The following is a 15,848-nucleotide window of genomic DNA, read 5'->3' as shown; positions in this document are numbered from 1 at the left end:
GTAACCTCTAGCCAAAATGGCCACTGAGCATGCATAATGGCTACTGCAAATGGCACCGCCCTTCTTCCTTGCCATTTTCCCACCAGAGAAGCCTGAGCATGCCAACTTTAAACCTGCCGCATCCAATCAACAGCCGCTTCAAATTATCCCAGTCCCTTTAGCCTATCTCTAACTGCCACACCACCCTAAGCCCCTACCCCTGCCTATATAAGCTGTACCACTTCCTCAATAAACTAGACCTGAGCCATAAGCCTGCATCTCTGGAATGGTTACTGTGTGTTGCTGGGCTGTGTGATCCTGGGGCTCCGTCATCACTTACCTCGTGGACTGGCAGCCTGCTCCATCTGAGCAGGGAATGACAACAGAGGAATTTTGGGTTTCTGACACAGAGGTCAGAGTTTGCAGATGTGACCCCCCCATAAGGCTGGCACCCAGCTGCGGGGATCCCTGAAGGTTGTGTTGCACTGCAGTGCTCCCAGGCTCCCTGTTAACAGGCTTCGTGGTTCCCAGGTCTGTGTTCCGTAACCCTGGTGGCACACACCCCAGAGACTCACACCTCTTGAGTCTGCAATATCTCAGACTTCCCATCCCTGAATCTACCATGCCCTGAGGGCCATCTGAGGTCCTAGATTGTCCTAGCCCTTGGCATTTGTGTTTTTTTTTTCCTTTTCTTTTCTTTTTCTCTTTCTTCTTTTCTTTTTTTTTATTGTCTTGGTTCCTAATATTGCAATATCTCCTCGTATTATCTCCCATTGAATCGGCCAAGGTCCTTTTTCATTTATTTAGGGTTCATCTTTTCTTTTCCTTCCATGTTTCCCTCCCTTTTCTTTGCCCACCCCCTTTTTTCTTCTCTTTTTTTTTCTTTTCTGTCTTTTTCTTCTTATTTTATTTTATCTTAATTATACAAGAGGTGCTGCAGGGAATGCCTCACATTTGCTGGGTTTCCTCATCCTCCATTTCCTCGTTTCTGTGTGAATTGATTTTGGCCACCTACATTATCCCCTTTCCCCCACATCGTGCTATTCTCCATCATCTACAGTCTCTCCTACATTCCACCTCCCTTTCTTTGGTACCCAAATTGTCTAACTTTTAATTTCTGATACCTTTGTTTTGTTTTCTGTCTTTTATCCACTCTTGATACTATTGTCTTTCTTTTCTCTTTCCCTCTCTCATGAAAACACTGGCTTTTTAATTCAAACTATATTCCTCTCCATATTCAGTTGATTATGTCATTATAGGTACTTTACTTACTGCTATAACTCTACACAATGTACATGAATCTAATATCCTTTCTCCCAGATCTCATATTGTTGTTCTGTTAACATTTATTACCAATACTACTTTACACATTTTCCTTTCTCACACAATTGTCTTTCCCTGGCCCTAATATTTTCCTTCAAAGTGAACGCAGCCAGCAACAAGAAATTAGAATAAGAAGAACAAAGTGACAAAGAGAAGATATAACACTTATGCAAGAGCAAGAGCTAATTAATCCCCAAGACAAGACAAAGAAGCTAAGGAACTGATTAAACGCATCAAGATAAAATGATGGCCAGACAGCAACAAAAAAACTACAAACCAAACCAGTAATCAGGAAAAGATGGCTGAATCCAATGAAAAAACTAAAAACCAGGAAGGGGAGCAGAACATCGGACAAGTAATTAAAGATCTAAGAACATATATTAGAGACCAACTTAATGAAGTAAAGGAAGAGTTTAACAATATGAAGGAAACACTTGGAGAAGAAATTGCAGACATATGCAAAAAGATAACAGATATGATGGGAATGAACACCACAGTTCAAGAAATCAAAAATATACTCCCAGCAAATAGCAGCAGATTAGAAGAGGAAGAGGAGAGAATTGGCAATGTGGAAGACAGTATATTGGAAATCAAACAGATAGTAGAATTGATCAATAAAAAGATAGAAAAAAATCCAGCTACTACTTAGGGACCTGAATGACAATGCAAAATGCACAAACTTATGTATTATAGGCATTCCAGAAGGAGAAGAGAAGGGAAAGGGTTCAGAAGGGGTGTTACAGGAAATAATGGTTGAAAACGTCCCAAATCTACTGAGAGAGAAAGATGTACATATCCAACAAGTACAACACACCCCAAATATCATAAACCCCAACAGGTCGACTACAAGACATATGCTTGTCAAATTATCCAATGCTTAAGACAAAGAGAAAATTCTAAGAGCCACAAGAGAAAATAAAAACATCATTTACAAGGGAGGCTCCATAAGATTAAATGCTGATTTCTCATCTGAAACCATGGAGGCAAGAAGGCAGTGGTATGATATAGTCAATGTACTAAATGAAAAAAAATTCCAACCAAGAATACTCTATCCAGCTAAAGTAGCATTCAAAAATTATGGACTGTTCAAAATATTCACAGATAAACAGAAAGTGAAAAAGTATGCCAAAAAGATACCTCCCCTTCAAGAAATACTAAAGGGAGTTCTGCAGGAAGAAAGGTAAAAACAGGACAGGCAGAGTTGGAGGAGAGTGTAAGAGCAACAAAAAAGACAAAAAGAGAAGAAAAAAACAAACAAAATATGACAAACACAAGTCAAATCAAAATATGGCTAACATGAATAATTCCTTGAAAATAATAACACTGAATTTCAACGGATTAAACTCACCTATCAAAAGATTCAGACTGGGACATTGGATAAGGAACTATGACCCATTTATATGCTGTCTACAAGAAACACATCTTAGAACCAGAGATTCATGGAGGCTGAAAGTGAATGGTTGGAAAACAGTCTTACAAACAATAACCAAAAAAAGGCAGGAGTAGCTATATTAATATCAGACAAAATAGACTTTAAATGTGAAACAATTGTGAGAAACAAAGAAGGATACTACATATTAGTGAAAGGGACAATCTCGCAAGAAGAATGAACAATCATAAATGTTTATGCTCTTAACAAGGGCGCCTCCAAATACATGAGGCAAACACTGGAAAAACTAAGTGAAAGAATAGATGCCTCTACAATTATAGTGGGAGATTTTAATAAACCACTATCAACTTTGGACAGAACATCTCAAAAGAGAATCACTAAAGAAACAAAATATTTGAACAATATATTAGAGGAGATGTATCTAATAGATATATACAGATCATTACACCCAAATACAGCAGAATATACATTTTTCTCAAGTGCACATAGATCATTCTCCAAGATAGACCATATGCTAGACCACAAAGAAAGGCTTAATGAATTCAGAAGATCGAAATCATGCAAAAATAATATTTCTGACCACAGTGGGGTGAAGCTGGAAATCTGCAAGGGCCAGAGGCCCAGATTTCACACCAAGATATTGAAATTAAACAGCACATTCTTAGAAAACAGTGGGTCAAAGAGGAATCCTCAAAAGAAATCAATAACTACCTTGAAACAAATTATAATGATAATACAACATACCAAAACTTATGGGATGCAGCAAAAGCAGTACTGAAAGGGAAATTTATAGCAATAAATTCATACATCAAAAAAGAAGAAAGAGCAAAAATTGAAGAACTAACTGCACATTTGGAAGAATTAGTAAAAAAAAACAACAAAGTAATCCCACAGGAAGAAGAAAGAAAGAAATAACAAAGATAAGAGCAGAACTAAATGAAATAGAAAATAAGAAAGCACTTGAAAAGATAAACAAGACCAAGAGCTGGTTTTTTGAGAAGATCAATAAGATTGACAAACCCTTAGCAAGACTAACAAAGAAAAAAAAGAGAGAAGATGCACATACACAGAATAAGAAATGAGAAAGGAGATATCACCACTGACCCCATAGAAATAAAAACCATCATAAGAGGATACTTTGAAAAACCATATTCCAACAAAAATGACAATTCAGAAGAAATGGACAGATTCCTAGAAACATGTAAGCAGCCTATATAGATGAAAGAAGAAATTGATGATCTCAACAAACCAATTACAAATAAAGAGATAGAATTAGTCATTAAAAACCTCCCAACTAAGAGCCCAGGGCCAGATGGCTTCACAGGTGAATTCTACAAAACATTCCGGAAAGAACTAACACCAGTCCTACTAAATCTCTTCCAAAAAATCGAAACAGAAGGAACATTACCGAACTCATACTATGATGCCAACATTACCCTAGTATCAAAGCCAAAGAAAGACACCACAAGAAAGGAAAATTACAGACCAATTTCTCTAATGAACATAGATGCAAAAATATTTAACAAAATAGTTGCTAATAGTATTCAACAACACATGAAACAAATTATACACCACGACCAAGTAGGATTCATTCCAGGTATGCAAGGATGTTTCAACATGAGAAAATCAATCAATGTAATACACCACATATACAGATTAAAGGAAAAAAATCACATGATTATAGCTATAGATGTAGAAAAAAGCATTTGACAAAATACAGCACCCTTTCTTGATACAAACACTCCAAAAGATTAGAATACAAGGAAATTTTTTGAACATGATAAAGAGTATATATGAAAAACCCACAGCCAACACCCTTTACAATGGTGAAATCCTAAAATCCTTCCCTCTAGGATCAGGAACAAGACAAGGATGCCCACTCTCTCCCCTTCTATTTAACATTGTCTTGGAAGTACTTCCGAGCACTGAGGCAAGAACTAGATATAAAAGGCATTCAAATTGGAAAGGAAGAAGTAAGAATTTCATTATTTGCAGAGGACATGATTCTATACATAGAAAACCCTGAGAGGTCTACAACAAAGTTTCTAGAACTCATAAATGAGTTTAGTAAAGTCTCAGGTTATAAGATCAATGTGCAAAATTCAGTAGCATTTCTGTACACCAATAATGAGCAAGCTCAGGAGGAAATCAAGAAACAAATAACATTTATACAATAGTAAATAAAAAATCAAATAATAAGGAATAAATTTAACTAAAGAGGTAAAGAACTTATACACAGAGTACTACACAAGACTGTTCAAGGAAATCAAAGAAGACCTAAATAAAGGGAAGAATATTCCCTGTTCGTGGATAGGAGGACTAAATATTATTAAGATGTCTATCCTACCAAAACTGATCTACACATTCAATGCAATCCCAATAAAAATCAACACAGCCTTCTTTAAGGAACTAGAAAAACTAACTATGAAATTTATTTGGAAAGGAAAGAGGCCCCAAATAGGCAAGGACATATTGAAAAAGAAAAATGAAATTGGAGGAATCACACTACCTGACTTCAAAATATACTACAAAGCTACAGTAGTGAAAACAGCATGTTATTGGCATAAGGAGAGACACACAGACCAATGGAATTGAAATGAAAGCTCTGATATAGAACCGCCTATATATAGCCATATAATATTCGATAAAGCCACCAAACCCTCTCAACTGGGAGAGAATGGCCTCTTCAACAGTTGCCTGGACAACTGGATATCCATATGTAAAAGAATGAAAGAGGATTACCATCTCACACCTTATACAAAGATAAACTCGAGATGGATCAAAGACCTAAATATAAGAGCCAAAAGTATAAAGACTTTGGAAAGCAGTGTAGGGAAGCATCTACAAGACCTTGTAATACGAAATGGCTTTATGAACTTCACACCAAATGCACAAGCAGCAAAAGAACAAATAGATAAATGTGACTTTCCTCAAAATTAAAGCCTTCTGCACTTCAAAGGAGTTTGTCAAGAAATTATAAAGGGAGCCTACACAATGGGAGAAAATATTTGGTAACCATATATCAGATAAGAGATTTATAACTTACATATATAAAGAACTCCTATATCTTGAAAATAAAAAGATAACCCATTTAAAAGAAGAAATACAAGTGGTTAAAAAGCACATCAAAAAATGCTCCAAATCTCTAGCTATCAGGAAAATGTAAATCAAAACTTCAATGAGATACCATCTTACTCCCATAAGATTGGCAGCTATGAAAAAAACAGAAGAATACAAATGCTGGACATGATGTGGAGAAATGGGAACACTCATCCACTGCTGGTGGGAATGCAGAAGGATTCAACCACTCTGGAGGACAGTTTGGCAGTTTCTCAAAAAACTAACCATAGATTTGCCATATGACCCAGCAATTCCACTGCTGGGTATGTACCCAGCGGAACTGAAAACAAGGACACAAAACGATATATGCACACCAATGTTCTTAGCAGCATTGTTCACTATTGCCAAAAGTTGGAATCAACCCGAATGCCCATCAACAGATGAATGGATAAAAAAATGTGGTATATACATACAATGGAATACTACTCGGCTTTAAGAACAAATACACTACAAAACTCACGTGATAACATGGATGAATCTTGAGAACCTTATGTTGAGTGAAGCAACCCAGGCATTGAAGGACAAATACTACATGACCTCAATGATATGAAATAAATAAACCAAGCTGCCTCAGAAAGCTAGAGACTGGATGATAGGCTTACAGGAAATGGGGGGTAGGGGAAGGATGTAAGCTGACATCTACATGGGTGAAATCTATGATAAGCTGGAGGTAAGTGTGTGTACAAGGAAGGGATAAAATGGGGGCATAGGATTACCTTTGGGTGGGGCTTTGTGGGCTTGAAGGTGGCTAGGGGTGGGTGGATGGGTAATATTGCTCATGAAATTGGGGGGAGGTTGGGGCAACATACGAACATAGGAGATTGTCAGATGTTCATTGAGAGTATAATGCTGAGAAAACCTTTTCAAAATATAATTATGAAAGTTACCTGTTTAAGATACTTAAAGGGGATAATCTGATGTAGGATAGACTCCTAGGGAACATGTGAATGCTCATTTTGCCAGAGTGGGTTATATCATTGGGCAGAGACCCATATAATGAGAGTGAAGGTATACCCACATCCTGGGGAGGACTGATGCCATCAAATAGAGGGAACTGTATCTCTCAAGAGAAATGGTGGCTACCAGGGCATTAGGGCAGTTAAGCATATCAAGCTCTCAACACTGTTGCAAGTATCTCTGAACATGGCTCTTCAAGAAATGAAGATTGACTGTCACTGTGGGCCCTAATGGGAGGGGAAAATAGGTACTGAATAGATGGAACAAACATAAATGTGAGGGCAATAGAAGTGTTTCACAAGAGTATGCAAGGATGGATATAAAACATGTAATATTACACCAAAAATATATAGGGGTCGATAGACTAATAATGTAAATCATAATATAAAACATAGGATAACTAAAAATTTAGAAAATTGTGTAGCTTAAAGTATAAACCACAATGTAAACACAAATGTTACCTTGTTTAAAATTTATTGTCTCAATATCTGTACATCAGTTTCAGTAAATATAGTATGAATATTTTAAAAGATTATTGCTGTGGAAGGGAAAAGGTTTTATATTGGATATATGGGAGTACTGTATTGTATCTATGAATTACTGTGATCTAAAACTCTTATGAAGATAAGCTTAATAATTAGAAAAAAGTAAAAGATAGGATGTAAAATTTCTCCAGATTAATATGTATTCTATATCTAACCCTTAAACTCATTGCTATATTCCATTTTACTATTAAGGGAACCTGGCATTATATTGGGCTTCACTTTTCAGGAAGTTTTGGATCACAGAGTGGTTCAATAATGGCAGTGGAGGTATACTGGTGTGGATGTTATTGACAGGGGACATATGGTTGACAGGGAGTTATAGAGGGCATGTGTCTGGGGTGCATGGAAATGTTTGGATATATTCATAGTGGAAATAATTAAAATCAACAGCTGGGGGGGGTGCTGGGTTCCTGGCCGGAGGGGCTCTGTTGCGGTTCCTGGCTGGAGGGGCTCTGTTGCAGTCCCTAGGGGAGCAGAGGCAGTCCCCCGGGTGTGACAGCAAGGAATGAGGATCCAACAGTGAGCCCCTGATACTAATGACTATGCTTGTGAGCCTGTGTACCTGAAATAAGAACAAGGCCTAGAGCAGCAGTGTGCCTAAGAGTTCCCTCCTGAGAGCCTCCGTGTTGCTCAAATGTGGCCAGTCTCAAAGCCAAACTCAGCATGTAAATGCACTGCCTTTTATGGTCATGGCAGATGGAGTTTAGTCATGGCAGATCGAGTTCAGTGCCATGTCAGTTGGCCCTTCTTTGGAGTTGGTGTTTCTGCATGATGGAGCTGGACTCAGATATGATCTCTCTCACAAGCCCCTCCTGTTACTTTACCAGAATTGTAGTTGGTGCTGGGGTTTAAGATATATCTAGGGGATCTGGATCTCTGGACTGACCATATGATAGCCAGGCCCTGGGCCTCAACAGACTTCAGCTACTACACTCTGGTTTATTGGACTTACCCCACTCAGCTAACATAGAGTTGAAGAATGTCAACCACCACACCATGGAACCAAGAGTGCCTACAAATGAAAGCAGGAGGATTGCATTCAGCATCCATGTGAAATCTAAGCCCCCTCTTGACATAGATGTGGAATGAACACAACTAATCCAAGGTCCACAGGATGGAGGAATAGAGTAAGGATTAGAGTGGACTTACTGATATTCTACTCATGAAGTATTGTGGTTAGTAATCGAAGAAAATGTGGCATTGGTGTGGAAAAAGTGGCATGGTGTCTACTTGGTGCGGGGAATGGGAGGAAGAGATGAGATGTGGAGGCATTTTCGGAACTTGGAGTTGTCCTGGGTGGTGCTGCAGGGACAATTACCAGACATTGTAGATCCTCCCATGGCCCACTGGATGGAACGTGGGAGAGTGTGGGCTATGATGTGGACCATTGACCATGAGGTACAGTGATGCTCAGAGATGTATTCACCAAATGCAATGGATGTGTCATGATGATGGGGGAGAGTGTTGCTGTGGGGGGGAGTAGGGGGGTGAGGGGGTGGGGGTTGCATGGGGACCTCATATTTTTTTAATGTGATATTTTTAAAAAATGAATTATTAAAAAAAGAGTTGGTTAAATTAAGTGTTTTACCCATTTTTAACTTGGGTGATTTTTCATTTTAGTGTTGAGCTGTAGAATCTCTTTATATATCATGGATATTAAACCTTTATTGGATATGAGATTTCCAATTTTTTTTTTCCATTCAGTTGGCTTCTTTTTCACCTTCTCTCACGTTACCCCTATCTAACACTTTAAACAAAAATTAATTGAAAATGAACAAAGACCTGAAGATATGAACCAGGACCATAAAACTCACAGAATAAAATGTGGGGAAGGAACTTCAGATATCATGCTGGGCAACTGTTTCTTAGACTTACACTCAAAGCACATGCAATGAAAGAAAAAATAAATAAAGGGAACCTCCTCATAATCAAGTCATATGTGCTTAAGAGGACCTGGTGAATAAAGCAGCCTACACAATGGAAGAAAATATTTGGGAGTTGAATGAAAATGAGAACAAAACATATCAAAACCTATGGGACAACACAAAGACACTGCTAAGAGAGAAATTTATAGCTTGCAATGCTTATATTAAAAAAGAAGAAATAAGGAAGCAGTTGTAGCTCAAGTGGTTTTGCACCTGTTTCCCACATACAAGGTACAGGGGTCAATCTCTAGCTCTGATACCTAAAACAAACAAACAAACAAAAAATCAGAGCTAAATTTGAACTAACTGCACATCGGGAGAAACTAGAAAAAGAACAGCAAACTAATCCTAAACCAAGCTGAAGAAATGAAACAGTAAAGGTTAGAGCAGAAATAAATGAAATCAAGATCAAAAAAACCCATAGGAGCAGCTGTGATTCAATCAGTAGAGCTCCCATCTACCATATGGGGACACTGCGTTCGCATCCTGGGGCCTCCTAGAGAAGGCAGGCTTGTCTGTACCCTGGAAAGCCATCAGTCCCAGCACTGCAGAGTGGTACCCAGCTTGCAAGCACCTTGGAGTGGCACTGCCCGCAAGTGCCATGGAGACCTGACTCAGCAAGTTGACACAACATAAAAGGGAGACAAGCAAAAAAAAAACCACAGAAAAGAATGCAGTGAATGGACACAGATACCAGAAAACAAGCAAGCCAGAAAGGGGGAGGGGGAAGGAAATAAATAAAAAAATAAACACAGACACAGAAGACCTCACAGTGAATGGACACAGAGAACAGACAGCAAGCCACCCCCAAGGCGGGGGATAAGGAATGAATGAATGAATGAATGAATGAATGAATGAATGAAAATAAATAAAATAAAAATAAATAAATAAATAAATGCAATTGGGTGAATCAACAAAATGAAAATGAAAAGTTGGTTCTTTGAGATGTTCAACAAATTTGAAAAATCCTTAGGGAGAGTAATAATCAAAAAAGATGCAAACATATGAAATCAGAAATGAGAGGGACACATTACCACTGACCCTGCAGAAATGAGAGGTGAAAAAAGTATGCTATGAACTACTGTGTGCAAAAAAACTAGACAATGTAGATGAGATGGACAAATTCCAAAAAACACACAAACTTATACTGAACAAGGGTTCAACACCTCCCCCAAGGATCCATGGGAAGATGACAGGGGGTCTATAAGCTTGAAGGAATTTTGAATAATCCTAAATTTTAATTTAAAGACATGCCAATGTTAAGTGTCAAAAACTCTGCTGCTACATTCTGAGAAAGTATTCGTGGTTTTCACCTGACTGGCAAAGGGGTCCGTGGAACAAAAAAGGATAAGAACCCCTGACCTCCACTGACTCTAGAGGAAATAGGAGATCTCAACAAACCAATCACAAGTAAAAAGATTGAAACAGTCATCAAAAACCTCCCAAAAGGAAGCGGATTTGGCTCGACTGATACAGTGTCTGCCTACTACATGGGAGGCCCAGGGTTCAAACCCAGGGCCTCCTGACCCATGTGGTGAGCCAGCCCACATGCAGTGCTGATTTGTGCAAGGAGTGCCATGCCACACAGGTGTGTCCCCAGCATAGGGGAGCTCCATGCACAAGGAGTGCACCCAATAAGGAGAGCCACCTGTACAGAAAATTACAGACTGCCCAGAAGTGGTGTCACACACACAGAGAGCTGATGCAGCAAGATGATGCAAGAAAAAGAGACTCAGATTCCCGGTGCTGCTGACAAGAATTCAAGCAGACACAGAAGAATTCACAGCAAATGGACACAAAGAGTAGACAACTGGGGGTTAGGGGTGGGAAATAAATAATAAATCTTAAAAAAATACCCAGACCTCCAAAAGATGAAAAGTTCAGGATCAGATGGCTCCACAGGTGAATTCTTCCAGTCATTCAAAGATGATCTAATACCAAACTTGCTCAAGCTTTTCCAAAAAAATTGAACAGGAAAGAACAGTACCAAATTGATTCTATGAAACCAATATCACTCGAATATCAAAACCAGATAAAGATACCACAAAAAAGAAAATTACAGTCCAATATCTCTAATGAATATAAATGCAAAATGTCCTCAACAAATACTTGCAAACCAAATCAAAAATCACATTAAGAGAATTATCATCACAATCAAGTCGGTTTTATCCCAGGTATGCAAGGGTTGTTCAACACAAGAAAATCAATTAGTGTAATAAACCACATTGATAAATTGAAGAGGAAAAATCACATGATCTTCTTGATTGCTGCAGAAAAGGTATTTGTCAAAATACAGCACCTTTTCTTGATAAAAACACCCAAAAGCTAAGAATAGAAGGAAGCTTTCCCAAAATGGTAAAATGTGTATAAGAAAACTGTAAAGCTAGCATGGTACTCAATGATGAAAGGTAGAATGTTGTGGGAAACTGGCTTACCTATTTGTTGCTTCCTGTTATTATAGATGATGTTGCAATTTCTTCCTGCTATTGTAAATGTTACCTTATTGTAGATGTTGCAGATGCTTCCTATTGTGAGGTGATTGCAGCAGTAGAAAGCTTTCCTGTTGAGATCAGGAACAAGACAAAGATGTCCACTGTCACTATTGTTATTCAATATTGCACTTGAAGGTCAAGCTAGAACAATTAGGCTAGATAAAGAAATAAAAGGCATCCAAATAAGAAAGGAAGAAGTAAAACTTCCACTATTCACTGAGGATATGATTGTATACCGAGAATCTCCTGAAAAATCCATCACAAAGCTACTACATCTAATAGACAAGTTCAGCAAAGTGGCAGGATACACGATTGAAATGCAAAAATGAATAGTGTTTCTATACATTACTGATGTGCAATCTAAGAAGGTGAGGCAACAGTCTGGCTTGCCTCTCTGGCCAGCTCTGGCGCAAAGTAGGTACCGCTTCCGCTAGGGTAAGGGTGACTGGTACGGGCCTGGTACGGGCATTACCGCCCTCGGCCTGCCCTTCGGCCCTCCCACCGCACGTCATCTCATGCCCCCCCCCCCCCCCCCGCTTGCCGAGCGGACCACCTGACCTTATAAGGGCATTCAGCCTGCCCGGACCAATAGGGAGCTGAGGCCAGCAACAGCCCTCCCCGCGCTGGCCTGCAGCGCCTCAGCTCCCATACCATAGATAGGCAAAAACCCCGTGCTCGCCAATCAGCTCTCACCCCGCACTAGCCCCACCCCCGTTCCCTCGGGCTTATATTGTCAAACACTTCCTCAATAAATCGGATCTGCGCCATCAGCCAGTCTCCGTGGTCTGTCTCCTCTAGCCGGGCTGTGGCTTCCTCGCCTCCTGCGACCCCATGAAGCCCCACAGAGGCTTCAGAAGGAAATCAGAAAAAAAATCCATTTATAATAGAAAACTAAAATAAAATATTTAGGCATGGGAAACGGACTTTGGCCCAGTGGTTAGGGCATCCGTCTACCATATGGGAGGTCCGCAGTTCAAACCCCGGGCCTCCTTGACCCGTGTGGAGCTGGCCATGCGCAGTGCTGATGCGCGCAAGGAGTGCCGTGCCACGTAAGGGTGTCCCCCGCGTGCGGGAGCCCCACGTGCAAGGAGTGCGCCCATGAGGAAAGCCGCCCAGCATGAAAAAGAAAGTGCAGCCTGCCCAGGAATGGCACCGCCCACACTTCCCGTGCCGCTGATGACAACAGAAGCGGACAAAGAAACAAGACACAGCAAATAGACACCAAGAACAGACAACCAGGGGAGAGGGGGAAATTAAATAAATAAATAAATCTTTTAAAAAAAAATATTTAGGCATAAAATTAAGGAAAGATATAAAGGGCCCATATTGTTGTTGGAGAAAACTCCAACACATTGCTAAAAGAAACCAAAGAAGGCTTAAATAAATGGACAGCCTTTGTTCCTGGACTGGAAGGCTAAATATCATTAAGATGTCAATTCTACCCAAACAGATTTACATATTCAATGCAATCCCAATGAAAGTCCTGTCACCCTTTTTTTGCAGAGATGGAAAAACCAATTATCACATTTGCTTGGAAGGGAAAGGGTCCCTGAATAGATAAGAAATGTCTTGAAAAAAGAAGAGTTGGAGGACTCTGACTTATAGACTTTAAAGGATATTACCCAGGGAAACAGATTTGGCTCAACTGATAGAGTGTTCACCTACCATATGGGTGATCCAGTGTTCAAACCCAGGGCCTCCTGACACGTGGTAAGCTGGCCCATGCACAGTGCTGCCATGCGCAAGGAGTGCCGTGCCAGGCAGGGGTATGCCCCATGTAGGGAAGTGCTATGTGCAAGGAGTGCACGCCCTAAGGAAAGCCACCCCACATGAAAAAAAAGCACAGCCCACCCAGGAGTGACACTACACACACGGAGAGCTGATGCAGCAAGATGACACAATGAAAAGAGACACAGATTCCCAGTGCCACTCACAAGAATGCAAGTGGACCCAGAAGAACACAGAGCAAGTAACACAGAGAGCAGGAAGGGGAGAGAAATAAATAAATAAATATATCTTTATAAAAAATAGAAAAATAAAGGATATTACCAAGCTAGTGGTAAAAAAAGCATGGTACTGGCATAAAGACAGATTAACCGGGAAACGGACTTTGACCCAGTGGTTAGGGCATCCGTCTACCATATGGGAGGTCCGCGGTCCAAACCCCGGGCCTCCTTGACCCGTGTGGAGCTGGCCATGCGCAGCGCTGATGCGCGCAAGGAGTGCCGTGCCACGCAAGGGTGTCCCCCGCGTGGGGGAGCCCCACGCGCAAGGAGTGCGCCTGTGAGGAAAGCCGCCCAGCGTGAAAAGAAAGAGCAGCCTGCCCAGGAATGGCGCCGCCCACACTTCCCGTGCCACTGACGACAACAGAAGCGGACAAAGAAACAAGACGCAGCAAATAGACACCAAGAACAGACAACCAGGGGAGGGGGGGAAATTAAATAAATAAATAAATCTTTAAAAAAAAAAAAGACAGATTAACCAAAGGAAATAAATTAAGAATTCAGAAATAGACCCTCACATCTATAGTCAAGTATATTTGACAAGCCTTCAAGCCTTCCCAGCTAGGCCAGAACAGTCTACTCCCTTGGTGCAGGGAGACCTGGATATCCATAACCAAAAGAAAGAGTATGCCTATCTCAAACCTTACACAAAAATTAATTCAAAATGGGTCAAGACCTAAATATAAAAGAGACAACCATAAAAGTGCTAATAGAAAATGTAGGAAAACATCTTTGACATCTTGTGACCAGTGGTAGTTTCCTAAACTTTACACCCAAAGCATGAGCAACAAAATATAAAATAGATAAATGGGACTGCCTCAAAATTAAACACTTTTGCACCTCAAAGTATCTTTTCAAAAGGGTGAAAAGGCAGCCAATTCAATGGGAGAAAATCTTTGTCAATCACATATCCAGGGTAGTGGAAGCGTTTTGGGCCTGGAATCCTTACACAACCCAGTGGCTTTAACACAATGACTCTATCTGCACTGAGTATGACCTGTCAGCCTCTACACTCCCTCCTGACAGGAGAGTATTTCAAGTTGAATATGCTATGAAGGCTGTGGAAAATAGTAGTACAGCTATTGGAATTAGATGTAAAGATGGTGTTGTCTTCGGAGTAGAAAAATTAGTCCTTTCTTAACTTTATGAAGAAGGTTCCAACAAACGGCTTTTTAATGTTGATCAGCATGCTGGAATGGCGGTAGTAGGTTTGTTGGCAGATGCTCGTTCTTTAGCAGACATAGCAAGAGAAGAAGCTTCTAACTTTAGATCTAACTTTGGCTGTAACATTCCACTCAAACATCTTGCAGATAGAGTGGCCATGTATGTTCATGCCCATACACTGTACAGTGCTGTTAGACCTTTTGGATGCAGTTTCATGTTCGGGTCTTACATTGTGAATGATGGTGCACAACTCTACATGATTGATCCATCGGGTGTTTCATATGGTTATTGGTAAAGCCAGGCAAGTTGCAAAGACAGAAATTGGAAAGCTTCAGATGAAAGAAATGACCTGCCGTGATGCTATTAAAGAAGTTGCAAAAATAATTTACATAGTACGTGATGAAGTTCAAGATAAAGCATTTGAACTAGAGCTCAGCTGGGTTGTTGAATTAACTAAAGGAAGACATGAAATTGTTTCAAAAGATATAAGGGAAGAAGCAGAGAAATATGCTAAGGAATCTTTGAAGGAAGAAGATGAATCTGATGATGATAATATGTAACATTTACATCTGCTTCTGTTTTAAATTTCTACATAGTCTCATGTAAACTATTTAGCCCAATGGATTATTATATGCCCAGTAATGAATTGCCATTAAATTTTTGTCTTATAATCATTGATGTTTGCTTAATATCTGCTTAACAAAATTAGTGTGGGCAATTGGGTACTGGTACTCAGAATTAAAATGCCTGCTTAAACATTCCTTAGAGGCTGTTGGATCATATGAATTTAAAACCCCAGTCCACTAATATAGAAGCAAAAAGTAACCTGCTGGGCTGTTGTTGCCCAGTTTTGTATTTAAATGATACTTGGTTATCCTCCTCTATTAAACTTTAGGTGTAATTTAGAAAAACAGATCCTACAACATGTGAGTCAAGAATGTTTCTCTTTT

At 39.8% G+C, this 15,848-nt stretch overlaps 1 pseudogene; it reads left to right on the top strand.

Annotated features, from left to right (window-relative positions):
• The first annotated feature begins 14,701 nt into the window (after positions 1 to 14,701).
• Positions 14,702 to 15,525, top strand: LOC131276380 (proteasome subunit alpha type-3 pseudogene; annotated as a pseudogene).
• Positions 15,526 to 15,848: the final 323 nt, after the last annotated feature.

The sequence above is a fragment of the Dasypus novemcinctus genome, chromosome 28 (genome assembly GCF_030445035.2).
Source record: "Dasypus novemcinctus isolate mDasNov1 chromosome 28, mDasNov1.1.hap2, whole genome shotgun sequence".
NCBI lineage: Eukaryota > Metazoa > Chordata > Mammalia > Cingulata > Dasypodidae > Dasypus > Dasypus novemcinctus.
The sequence above is the reverse complement of the archived record's forward strand: the minus strand, read 5'-3'. Positions and strand labels throughout refer to the sequence as shown.